This window comes from Anastrepha obliqua, chromosome 6 (assembly GCF_027943255.1).
Source record: "Anastrepha obliqua isolate idAnaObli1 chromosome 6, idAnaObli1_1.0, whole genome shotgun sequence".
Classification (NCBI taxonomy): Eukaryota; Metazoa; Arthropoda; class Insecta; order Diptera; family Tephritidae; genus Anastrepha; species Anastrepha obliqua.
In genome coordinates this window covers 34,589,741-34,601,493 of record NC_072897.1, presented here as the reverse complement: position 1 = coordinate 34,601,493, position 11,753 = coordinate 34,589,741, and the positions used below count along the sequence as shown (strand labels likewise).

Below are 11,753 nucleotides of genomic sequence, written 5' to 3'. Positions count from 1 at the left end.
TGTACTTGCCAAAATTTTGTTTCGTAAAATAAGTTCAAAATTTATGTTTTGATTACTTTATTGTAATTAAAAAATTACATCTTATATGAAAATTATTTCATCTTATATGAAAATTGAATAGAGTAAATTTGCGTGTATGAGACTTGTAGTATCTACGCATGTGTGAAGACTATACAAAGTGAGAATGCAACTACCCTGAAAACGTTTTAGCCTTCTATTCGTACTGCAGTGCCGCGTCGCCGAGCAAGTTCGAATTCGAAAGAGTAAGTCGTAGACTCCCGAAATCAGAAAGAGTAACTCGGAGAGTGCAGGCATGCGCAGACCGCGCGTTAGCTCTGTCTTTCCTACTCTTTTACAGAAGATCTAAAAGAGAAAATATTAATCCTGGCAATCCTAAAAAGGATAATGGAAAACTTTTATCAAATTATTGCATTGTCATCGGTCCTTGATAGGTGTGCCAAATTCCAAGTCGATCAGATTTTTAGAAGCCAGTGAAAATTAAGATTCCGTTACATTCATTCATACGTACATACATACAACCCGAAGTGTGTTAAAAAAGAGTAAAGCGAGGAGATCCTCGAAGAAAAGCACCCATTGGTTCTAACCAACTAACACTTTCGCCGTTGCTGCCTAGCACAAGGCCAGATACTTGTCTGGCTAGTAACCGACTGGAGGTGTCCCAGCAGCGAGATCGAAAGCCATCTCCAGCAAGCAGAAGCCACAAACCTCTCCGGCACTCACGAGTCCGGATAGTCGTCTGACTCAAGCACGGGAAAGGGTAGGCGAAGAAGAACCATACGTCCCACTCTCCCGCCACCTGGACCACCCCAACAGGACGGGTTGAGTGGGGCGGGGGTGAAATGGTACCTGGAAGAAGTCAAAATTCCAGAAGCAGCTCGCCAATTTGTAAGTGGCCCAAGAGTGTGCCTGACCGTCCCTATGGGGTATCGATGGCCAAATGGGACCAATACCGCTACAGGGCAGGCAGAAAAAGAACTGCACCCGGCACAGAACAGCGTAGCGGGAAACTAATAGCTGAGCCCGCCCTCCTTTCAAAGCGGAGATCACCCCGCAGGCACCAAGTGCTACGAGGCAGCGAGCGCAGCCACTGCCTCCGTCAGTATGGCCCGGGAAGAGGCATGGTATTTCACCCCCGTAAGCCCGGCTGGATAATAATGGAAAGCAGAAAAGCTATTCGGATGCTCTCAAAGGCATCCGTTTAGCAGTGGTGCCCAAGAATTATTCTGCGGACACGCTAGGGTAGGAAGAGGCTATAATGGATGAGGGGTTTACTTCAGACCGGGTCTACTACTTGTGGACTTTAAGGATGAGAAGGCCGCGGAGTGGTTAGCAGGCGTTTCACCCAAGCTCGCGGCATGGAAAGACCTGCAGCTTGACACGAAAAGAGGGGACGATATACCCCCTAGGATTGTCACGGTATACCTGCCGAGGGACGCAGACAAGTCTGTGGAATAAGCAGTAGGGCTGCGAAGGCTCCGAACTGCGGCTTGAAAACCAAAGCGTGGCGTATTCTGAGCAGCGACGTCGAGGATGCAAGGCTCAGGCTTAACCTAAGCATTGACGAAGACTCGTACGCAACCGTGAAAAGGAGGGGCTACCGACTGAATTACCGGTTCAGCTCTGTCACCATGAAGCCATGGAGGCAGAAGGCTGTCGGGGATAAGGAAGCACAGCCGGAACGTATGGTCTGTCAACCAAAACGGTCCCTGCGTCTACGATACCAGCTATAGTAAAAGTCCTTCTGTACGGGGTACTTTGGCAGTCACTGGGCCGACACAGTCCAGGCAAGTTACTGGGACGGCCGACATTACAACCACACAAGAATTTCTGGATAGAGTGGACTTAGGTAAGCTCGAGCTGCACAAAAGAACCAGAGCGAGGTAACTGGAGCGGGATAATTGGAGCTCTTCATCTGCTGTGGGTGGTGGTTGGACTCCGATTACAGCATTCAGGGGTCGGGAACTTAAGAAGGTGAACGAGTCTCTCGATGAATGAAGAAGTGCCTCCAGACTTGCTTAGGAGGCGGCTTAGGCTCAAGCAGGTGTCTACATTGGTGGAATCTACAGTAGCACCCTAGTAGGAACTGTTTGCTGAGCAGTTTGTTGTGCCCCTTTACTGGTAGCATTTGTGCCTCGTTGTGTAGGTGTTGTAGAGGGGACACCAGGAGGCAATCCGTCGCTGTTGGAATAGCAGTGTTTTGGCTTGTCTGTAGCTTTATACACTGCATGTCACTAGTTCCAGGCGACCAGACAGTCGCAGTGTAGTTTAGAACCGGCCGGTCAATTGCCTTAAATGTCGATAGCAACATTTCTTTGTCTTTCCCCTAAGTAATGCCGGATAGCGATTTGAGGACGTTGTTGCGGTTTTGGACTTGGTGAAAAGACACCAGATTTGGTCTCGAAATATCACTGACAAGTGTCGACCACTCTGATAGTTAGCGGACGAACTCTTCAGCCCAGGCAGGAGAGTCAACAGTATGATGTAATCTAGTAGCGTGGAATGTTTGACTGTGTCGCTAGTAGGACAGTCCTCTTGGAAGGACGTTTATCTGGTTGTTTATGGCGATGAGTGCTGTGATGGTATTGTACTCGTCGGAAGTCATGCTGATGGGGCCATCGACGATAATTCGGCATTTGAGCAAATGCAGTTATAATCAGTCTCATGTCTATGCCTTATGAGGGTCCGGGAAGATCCGCCTTCTCTTCCATTTGTGATGATTCTTCAGCTTCTAGCTGGAACACCAATTTGTCTACATTGAACTCCATAGCCTCGAGTATCCGTAGTTGTAGCTCTGCTTTGTTTCCAGTAGTTCATAAGCCAGTTCAAACACTTAGCTTTGCTACTTTCAGGATCTTATTTTTGTGGCTATAATCAATAATCCCAATTCTGATACCAACTGTTACGAGTTTCGTTACGTTAAAATCCAAATAAATCTCTCATAATAATTCATCTGAATTCGATCAATAGATTATCAAATAAAAGTCACAAATTGATGGCAACACATCGCCATGAAGGCGAAATCATGTTTTTCTTTTGATACCTTATTCGCTTGCGACACGCACCCGATTCACAGCAGCCGTTAAACTAAAACGAACCAGCTCTAAGGGGCGAGAATATGTTCCCCAAACTGAATGCTCCACATTCTCCATCTATCAAATTTGACGGAAAAGCAACAACTCGACGGTAAGGAAAAATAAAATTTGTTGTTGTTGTTATTGGAGCTTACTAAACTCTGACAGTGCAATGTAGTTACCGGTCGTCTGTGTCTAATTCATTTAACGGTAAGTCCAGGAAAAGTGCTGTTTCGACAGGTAGGGTCCAGACGGAGTAGGTTTGATGGAACATGAGGAAATGTGGTTAGTAGCGTGCGGAGTGCCTTCATATGCATACCCAGCATCGGGGTCAATTCAGGTTAGGCAGGAGTTTAATCTGCTAAAGTATCCAGAACGTAATTGTGCCAAAGTTACGCGGGTCTTTCAGGGTAGATGAAACCCTTCATCTGCAATATCTGGTGATTGAACTCCGATTACGGCATTAAGAGGTCGGGAGTTGAGAAAGGTGGTGTCTCCCGATGAATGTCATTTACCGTATGCCTAAACACTGTACCGTTCAGTACCGTTCAGTATCTGTCTGACTTACCTGGGAGGCGGTTCAGGTTCTAACAGGTGTCTACAGGAGTGAACCAAGTTCTGCCGGATAGCGGTTTGAGAATCATGTTGCCGTTTCGGACTTTATTAGCAATTGCGATTGTGTGCCCAGAGAAGGAGAGCAAACTATCGAAGGTTGCCCGGAAAATTATAGGGTTGTTTATTGTCGGCATTTGTGTATCGTCGTCTTTAACTTTAAAAGGTAGTTTGACCGATTGACGAGAAAGATTGGTTAGGTAATCGGTTACTTTAGCGCAAAGGCCATCGATTTCATTGCCCGACAGCATTATCGGGCAATAGCTAGTATAGATCAAGGAGACTCCCTCTGGTGGCTGGGCGCACTTCGATATGCGGAAGTTGAAAAGCAAGGCGACAGGACACTACCATGGGGAAAATTTTGCTTTATCCTCCTGTTTTGAAATTTGTTCTCGCAAAAATGACTGATTAGTGCCGACCACTCAAATAACTCGCGGACCACCGCTTCAGCCCCGGCGGAAGTGTCGACTGTATAATGTCATATAGTAGCGTGGAGTGGCTGACTGTATCGAATGTCGTCTTCAGGTCCAGCACTACTAAGACAGACCTCTCGCAGGGACGGTTTAGATAAAGCTCCAAGATAACTTGGGTGTTTATGGCGATGAGTACTGTGACAGTGCTGTACACTTTTCGGAACCCATGGGTGGCTGGGGTCAAATGTTTCTTTAGAGTGGGAGTTTGATGCCGTCAACAGTCTGGGGAAAGGATAGTTATCGGACAATAAGATTCCTTTTGTTTGGCGGGTTTACCAGCTAGTGGGAATACTCTCCCAGCTTTCCACATGACAGGAATAAGCATTAGCTTTACTGATGGCCACCTGAAACTCCTCACTGGAGAACGTTCGGCAGCCATATGGTGGCACGACGCTTGGATCTGTCGACCAGAAGATGTAATATAAATTGTCGGCTAAAATAGCTTGCGTTTCTCCTCGTGTGACGGCGAAGCCACGATAAGGTGGCAATCACCTTCAACGGTTGCACTTCGACGGGTTCGACAGGGACTTTACGGTGGACCAGAACTTAGTTGAACCCGTGGTCTTCAGATACATATATGGGGAATGCTGCTGAAGTGTCAGTCCTTGGCCGGATATAAATCCGGGTCGTTCCGGTAACGTAGAACCGACTGCCGTGGGAACGTCTTCAGATGCTCTTCTTATTTCGTTGGCTTATGCTGGGTGACCAGCTGCAAAAACTCTCTCAATTGAGATCCTATATACGGGAAGGCAGGTCTCTCCATCGAGACAATAATGGGCCAGTGGTCTGAGTCAAGCGATAGCATAGGTCGCCAGGTTACGCTATTTATCAAACGAGCGCTAGCAATTGTTATGTCTAAAGGGCTGTTGCGACTGTCATTATCCAGACGGGGTCGTCCACGTTCACTGTGTACAATGTCCAGTCGTCTATCTGCTCAGACAAAAGCTACCACCTATGACTTGAGGCTTGAAGCCAAAGATCGTGATGCGCATTGAAGTCACCTACAACTAATCGGTTTTCACCTCTGATGAGCGCACAAACTTCACGGTGACATCCTACCGGCAGCAGGTGACAGGGGATATATATATATCTCTCTGGGATTCCATGTCGGCACATCAAGTCGATTATCTCATCGATCTTGCTCGTGAGGTCGTTGTAGTTGAACTGTAGCAGCTTAAAGCCCCTCGGGATTGTCGTAATACAGCATGTGAGATTGTCTACGTTGGCTCTGCTGTGCGTGCCGTTGTCTCGTATCTTCTCTCGTGTGGTGACAACCGAAGGCATCAAGGCAGATGAAGGGAAAATAAAGCAGTACGAAGTTTCATAGAACTGTGCACATACTACCGTCACTTTGTTCCAGGATTCGCAAAGCTGGAGGAAAGCCAGCGTCAGAAAAGCTCGTTGTGGATATAGCTGCTAGCGCATACGAAATTGGCGGAGTACTGTCACAGATCATAAATGGGCAAGTAAGAGCGATCGCATTCTATGGCAGAGTCCTCTGAGAGACGGAAATACTGCGTGACCAGACGCGAACTATTAGCTCTGATTGAGTGTGTAAAACATTTCCGAGAATACTTGTTCGGACAACTTTTCCAGTTAAGAACACACCATGCAGCATTGAGATGGTTACTCTAATTCAAGCATCCGGAAGGACGAATCCGCCCCAGTAAACTAGCCCTGTCTAGTGTACTGTATCCCACCCCCAATTTATCGTCACAAGAGCAATCCCTCGAAGCACGTTTGCTGAAAATACTTCAGGGCTAGCATTGTACCCAACCCTGGACCAGAGGTATTTTACTGCAGCATATGCCACAAACGACTTCACCCGAACTAAACCTCGGTTAGGTGCAACAAGTGCAACGGGTGGTGCCATCTTAAGACATCTTCAGGCTTTAAGACACACAGGGAGTGGTCCATAAGGTATGTGACCACGCGTTGCTCCCGCCATCAGGCGGGCCCTGCCTCAACGGCACGTCAAACTGCCGCTACAAACCAAACCTTAACGGTAAGGAGCCCACAGCTGCAACACACAACCCTCCTGCCTCTATCCCAGTGCGGGGACAAATCAGCAGGTCTTGGTCCCCCGTACAGTCTGTTCTGTGTGTCAGACCAGAGTTGACAACAGTCAAGTGCAATTCTTACTATGGCAGAAAGGATAGCCAGTGAGACAATGGTTGGGGCCTAGCGTTCATAGTCCACTATACAGTGCAGTATCGTCTCATTGATGAAGGCATCGACCGCAAGCACAGCACCTTAGAATGTTAACCCTTTCGCGCCGGAATTTTATTTTCGCTACCGGAATACTTCTTGCACGCATACTGAAAAAAGACGAAAAATATAATAGAACAAATATGTTCTGCATACTTAAAAAGTCCTTAATTCCTTAATTAAGGATTTATATTGGGACAATTTAATAAACCGTCGAATTTAGTTTTAAAAAATTTATTTTATTTATTTATTTATTATTAAAGTCAAAACATACAACCATAGGTTATTTTTACAATGATTGACCTTAAGAATAGTTTACATAAAAGCATTAACAGTAAAATCAAAATTAAAATTAAAATTAAAATTACAGATAGTAGTAAAGAAGTATAAGTTGGAGAAAGTATTAAAAGGAAAGTAAGGTAAAAATAGTAGTAGTAGGAGTAGGGATTAATAGGAAGAGATTTAAAGTACATTTAGCAATTTTCGGCAAGATAGCGAAGCAATTTATTTTTGAAACACGAACTTTCTTTTATACGTTTAATTTTGTAAGGTAATGTATTCCAAAAACGGACAGAGAACACAAAGTATTGACGTTCAGTCACCAAACAACTGTATTTCATCGGGACTAAGTTTAACGAACGGCAGGACTTTGAAGGCATAAGTCGATCTTTGAGGTATCTGGGTTTCTGAGTGTTTATGATCTTGTGGAGTAAAACTAAACATTTAAACCTAAGCAAGTCGTAAAAGGATACGGAAGCAATTTTTTTCGCAAATACTGAAATATGGTCATAACGTTTTTTACAGTACACGTATCTTGCAATGTTGTTATACAAAACATTAAGCTTACTACGACACACACTATCACAAGGAGTATATAACTCACTACCATACAGGTTCGTTGGTAACAAATACGTTTTAGCTAGTAGCAGTCGAGTGTTTACTGGTGTAAAATATTGAGTTGTCCATAAATTTCGGAGCATACCATAAACTTTTCCTATGACAGTAAAGATGTGGTTGCTCCATGTCAAAGTTCTATTAAATGTAACCCCTAGATTTTTAACATTGTCCACATATTTAATCACAGCGCCATTTAGTTTGACTTGTGTATAGCCATCGAGTTTGATATATTTTTTGTAAATAACGATGCATTGGGACTTATCAGAAAGTTTGACATGGTATTATCACTACATACGGCTTGTAATCGGTCACTAAGATACGTTTCTATAAGAGTCAAGGCCGACGTTGAAAAGCTAAATAAGTTTTTAAGCTTCAGAATTAAGAGCTTATGGTCTACGGAGTCAAATGCCTTTGAATGGTCAAGTAGAGTTAGAAAGGTCACATGCTTTTTGTCAATGTTGAGCCTTATGTCATCAGACACTTTTAGGAGTGCTGTGATGCAGCTCCTACTACATCTAAACCCCGACTGCAATGTGTTCACCAAGGCCTTGCTATTCAGAAACGTGTTTATTGGGCGATGCATAATACGCTCAAGAACTTTGGATAAGAACGGCAGTATTGCAATCGGGCGGTAGTCTCCATACGCTTTCTTAATAGGTATGATTTTGGCTTTCTTCCAAGAGTTGGGAAAGATTGACGTGGTTAAGACGGTATTCAGAGCATAGGTAAGATATTTTAAGATCTTTGGTAACAGGCATTTTATAAATTTTGGATGAATTCCATCCAGACCGGCCGCATTCGACTTGACACTAAGTATGGACTGTACTACCTCACAATCATCGACACATTCAAAACAAAAACTGGGCATCACAACGTTAAGATTAGAATTGTAATTGTCATAACATATATTATTAACAGAGCCGGGCAAGCACACAAAATTCTCATTTAGTACATTTACATTAACATCACATAAATCTAGCATAGGTTGATTTTTGTTCCCAATCCCGATCGCACGAATTTTGTTCCACGTCTGCTTCGATCCCACTGCAGTACTAAACTGCTGCTCATAGTATTTTAGTTTACTCAATCTAATTGATTTGTTAACATCTCGTCTGCAAGCCTTAAAGATGTTATAAGTTTCCGAGGTTCTGAAGCTCTTCCATTTGCGATACGCTTTGTTGCGTTTGCAAATCAAGTGTTTAATATGGTTGCTGAACCATGGCCGGTTTTTATCAATTACTGGTTTGTGTACAAGTGGTACGAAGCGGTGAAAGAGCGAGCTAATGTTTTCTTCCATGAAGCTAATTTGCTCATTACTAGATATTAAGTTATGAATACATTCCCAGTCAATTTCCTCCACAGCCCCTTCAAGAAGCTCATAATCTATGCGTAGAAAATCACGGTATGAATAGTATTTAGTGTCATGGGTCAGTTGGAAGTTAAATGTCATGAAAATTAGATCGTGCTTAGAAAAACCGGGCACAGAAAGCTGGTCAAATAGGAGAATTTTAGCGGTATCGTTAACAAAAAATATATCTAGCAAAGAGCTACTAGTTTGCGTGAAATGTGTAGGCATAGAGCCGTTAACGGGGAACAAACCCAAGCTCCTCATGGCTAACACGAACTAATTTTCACATAGCAGGTCGCTGTTAAAATCTCCTGCTACAACGATATTATTATAATTAAGAGACAAATTTTCGATGAAATCAACAAATGATGCGTAGGCGATGTATTTGTTAGGTCTATATACACAGCCAATGAGGAGTTTGTCATACTTAGTTTTAATTTCAAGGAAAATATATTCTATTAGGTTCGTATTTTCCGAGATGCACTTGAGGGAGCAAGACAGACTATTTTTAACAAACACTGCAACACCGCCATCACGCTTGGCTCTATCTAAACGGAAAGTTTTATAGCCATTAACACAAAACGAATTGTCATTATGACACGTAGAGAACCATGTTTCAGATACACACACAACATCTACATCAGATGACTCAAAAATATATCGAAATTCATCAATTTTAGATGGCAAACTCTGAGCGTTGAGATGACATATTTTCAGTCCAGACTTTAGCCTACTTAGTACGCGAATCATATTAAAAAGTTGTATCTCTGCCCGTGTGAAACTGTTTATCCTTACCTATCATTGGCGAGGGAAGTAAAGAAGAGAACATTGCATATAAGATCCTTTGAAACCCGAATATGACAGGAAGTATAGTTAAAACAGGAGTTAAGAGAAAGTTTAAGTAGCGGAAATAGAGAGTATGAGAGGAAGAGATAAATAAAAGGAGAAGGACACGATTTATTTTTATTGAACTAAGTAATAAGATGTTATTATAAGAACTGCACAGTTGCTTTGGTTGCTAATAGCTAATATTCTTTCGCCTTATTTCAACTTTGTTGAGGTATACCGGGCATCTCTTGCTCTGAGTTGGATGATTTACGTCTACGCCAAGATGTAACTTCTCATTAGCTCGTATGCAGTTTATACATTTCTGAATACTAGCTTTATTACAATCCTTTGATCTGTGTTGCTCGAGGGACTTATAACATACTTCTTTGTTTTTGCAATCGACAGCTTTATAGTTATACCCCTGACATTTAAAGCATCTCAAGATTTCTACGCCATCAAATACCTTACAGCGCTCCCATCCAATATTAACTTTTTCGCAGTTTAAAACATAGGGGAAAGTCTCGGGATCAATTTCCAAAATAGCGTTGTAAAGAAGTCTACTCTCCTTTCTAACTTCATATATTTTTACTAATTTGATTTCACTATTTTCTAGAACTTTGTTTTGCTTCTTTAGATTCTCTACTAATGACTTTTCATCATGCTTATACCCCATTAGTGATACCATAAATCTTGGTATTACTGATTTCGGTATTTGAATATCGTAGCTTTCGCCAATGTTTTCTTCAATCGTTTTTTTAATTTTTTCCCTTTCGTTTGCATTTTCAGCTCTAATCACTATAACTCCGTTTCTTCTGGATTCAATATTTGAGATTTTCAAGTTTCCTGGATCAACTTTTGCAGTCAAGTCTAATTTTGTTTTTTCACTTTTTTGCTTCGATTTCGGTTTAGTCACTAATGGTGCATTTTTCTTTAAGTCTGGCATCACTGTTTTGAGAGCAATGTTGTTTTTTAACACTGCTGCATACGGTACTTGGCCGTTATTATTTGCTATGTTTGCCTTTTTCGATTCTTTGATTTCGTTGGATATCTTCGAATTTTCCTTTCTGGTTTTCTGCAGTTCCTTGCATATTTTGCTACTTTGTTAATTGAAGCTTGCAGTTATTTCGCGAATTTTATGCATTTCACGCACACCTCGCTCGCATACTTCTTGCGCTTTTTGCATACCACTTATTCTTTCGCTGAACTTTTTCTCTATAACCTCAAGTAAGCTTTTTATTTCTTTTTCGTGAGTTTTAAGTGCACTTTCAAATTCATACTTGTAATCAAGCAATCGGGAACCGTTCTTCTCGACTACATTCTGAACCTCCTTAATTGCAAGGTCAACGTTGCTGATATACACCACACATTCATCACACATGTAGCGAAGTTTGGGAAATTCGTCTAATTTTCCTAATGTATATTGGTCTATTCCCGAGCATTTCGATTGCGAATAACACGTTTTGCCACATACACCCGCACACCTTATTCCCGTGAAAATAATTTTTGAAGAGCGGTCCAAAACACGTCCGTTACGCTTGCCAATTACATATATGTTCGTATAAAAATAATTTATATTTCATATTAACATTTAAGAAAACTCTAAATATTATACGCATATGTGTATTTGTTTGTATTTACATAAGAACCAGAAAATAGAATGGTTTAGGTCGTTATGCAAAATCCAAGCATTAACAGTTGAAAGCATCAGAATCTTGAAAAAAACCTTTTTCCACCACTTTCGGGATTTCCGGTTGATATCGTATACCGCTGCTTTCTGATCAGCTAGATCTACGCCCCCCATCAAACGATTATAGTCCACAATAGCTAAAGGGCAGGCAACTTTTTTCTTTTTACCGTCCTTTTGCTTCCTATTTACTTCTCCTATGCTCGGCTTGTGACAGTTGGAGACAACAAGTACTTCTTTCTCACGTTCTAGTCGCGACCCGAACTCCGGTGTTTCTTTTCGATTTCTTATATATGTACCAATAGCAGGAAATGGAATGGATTTCATCAATGTTATTGATGTGAAAAATCGATCGAATGCAACAGCCACATCATTATCACGGATAGTACCTGCTAATTTCAAAACCACTCTTTCTCCAAGAGTTCCAGAAAGATTAGTGGTGACATCTTTACCAGTGTATACATTCAAATCGTATGTATATTCTGTTTTTGCATCACATCGCAACCAAATTTTAACACCGCGTTTGATTGGTTTCATAGGCATGTACTGCTTTAGACTGGACCTAGCTTTGAATTTTGCCATACACTCATCGATTGATTGAAAAGGACTAT

General features: G+C 42.1%; 1 protein-coding gene across 1 annotated transcript in view; it reads right to left on the bottom strand.

The window, feature by feature from the left end:
• Positions 1-11,329, bottom strand: part of LOC129249822 (uncharacterized) — an 84,843-nt gene extending 73,514 nt beyond the window's left edge. Inside the window, exon 1 of the mRNA XM_054889485.1 lies at positions 11,313-11,329. The gene's annotated coding sequence lies outside the window, so the exon portion shown is untranslated. The remainder of the gene's footprint in view (positions 1-11,312) is intronic.
• Between the last annotated feature and the right edge of the window lie 424 nt (positions 11,330-11,753).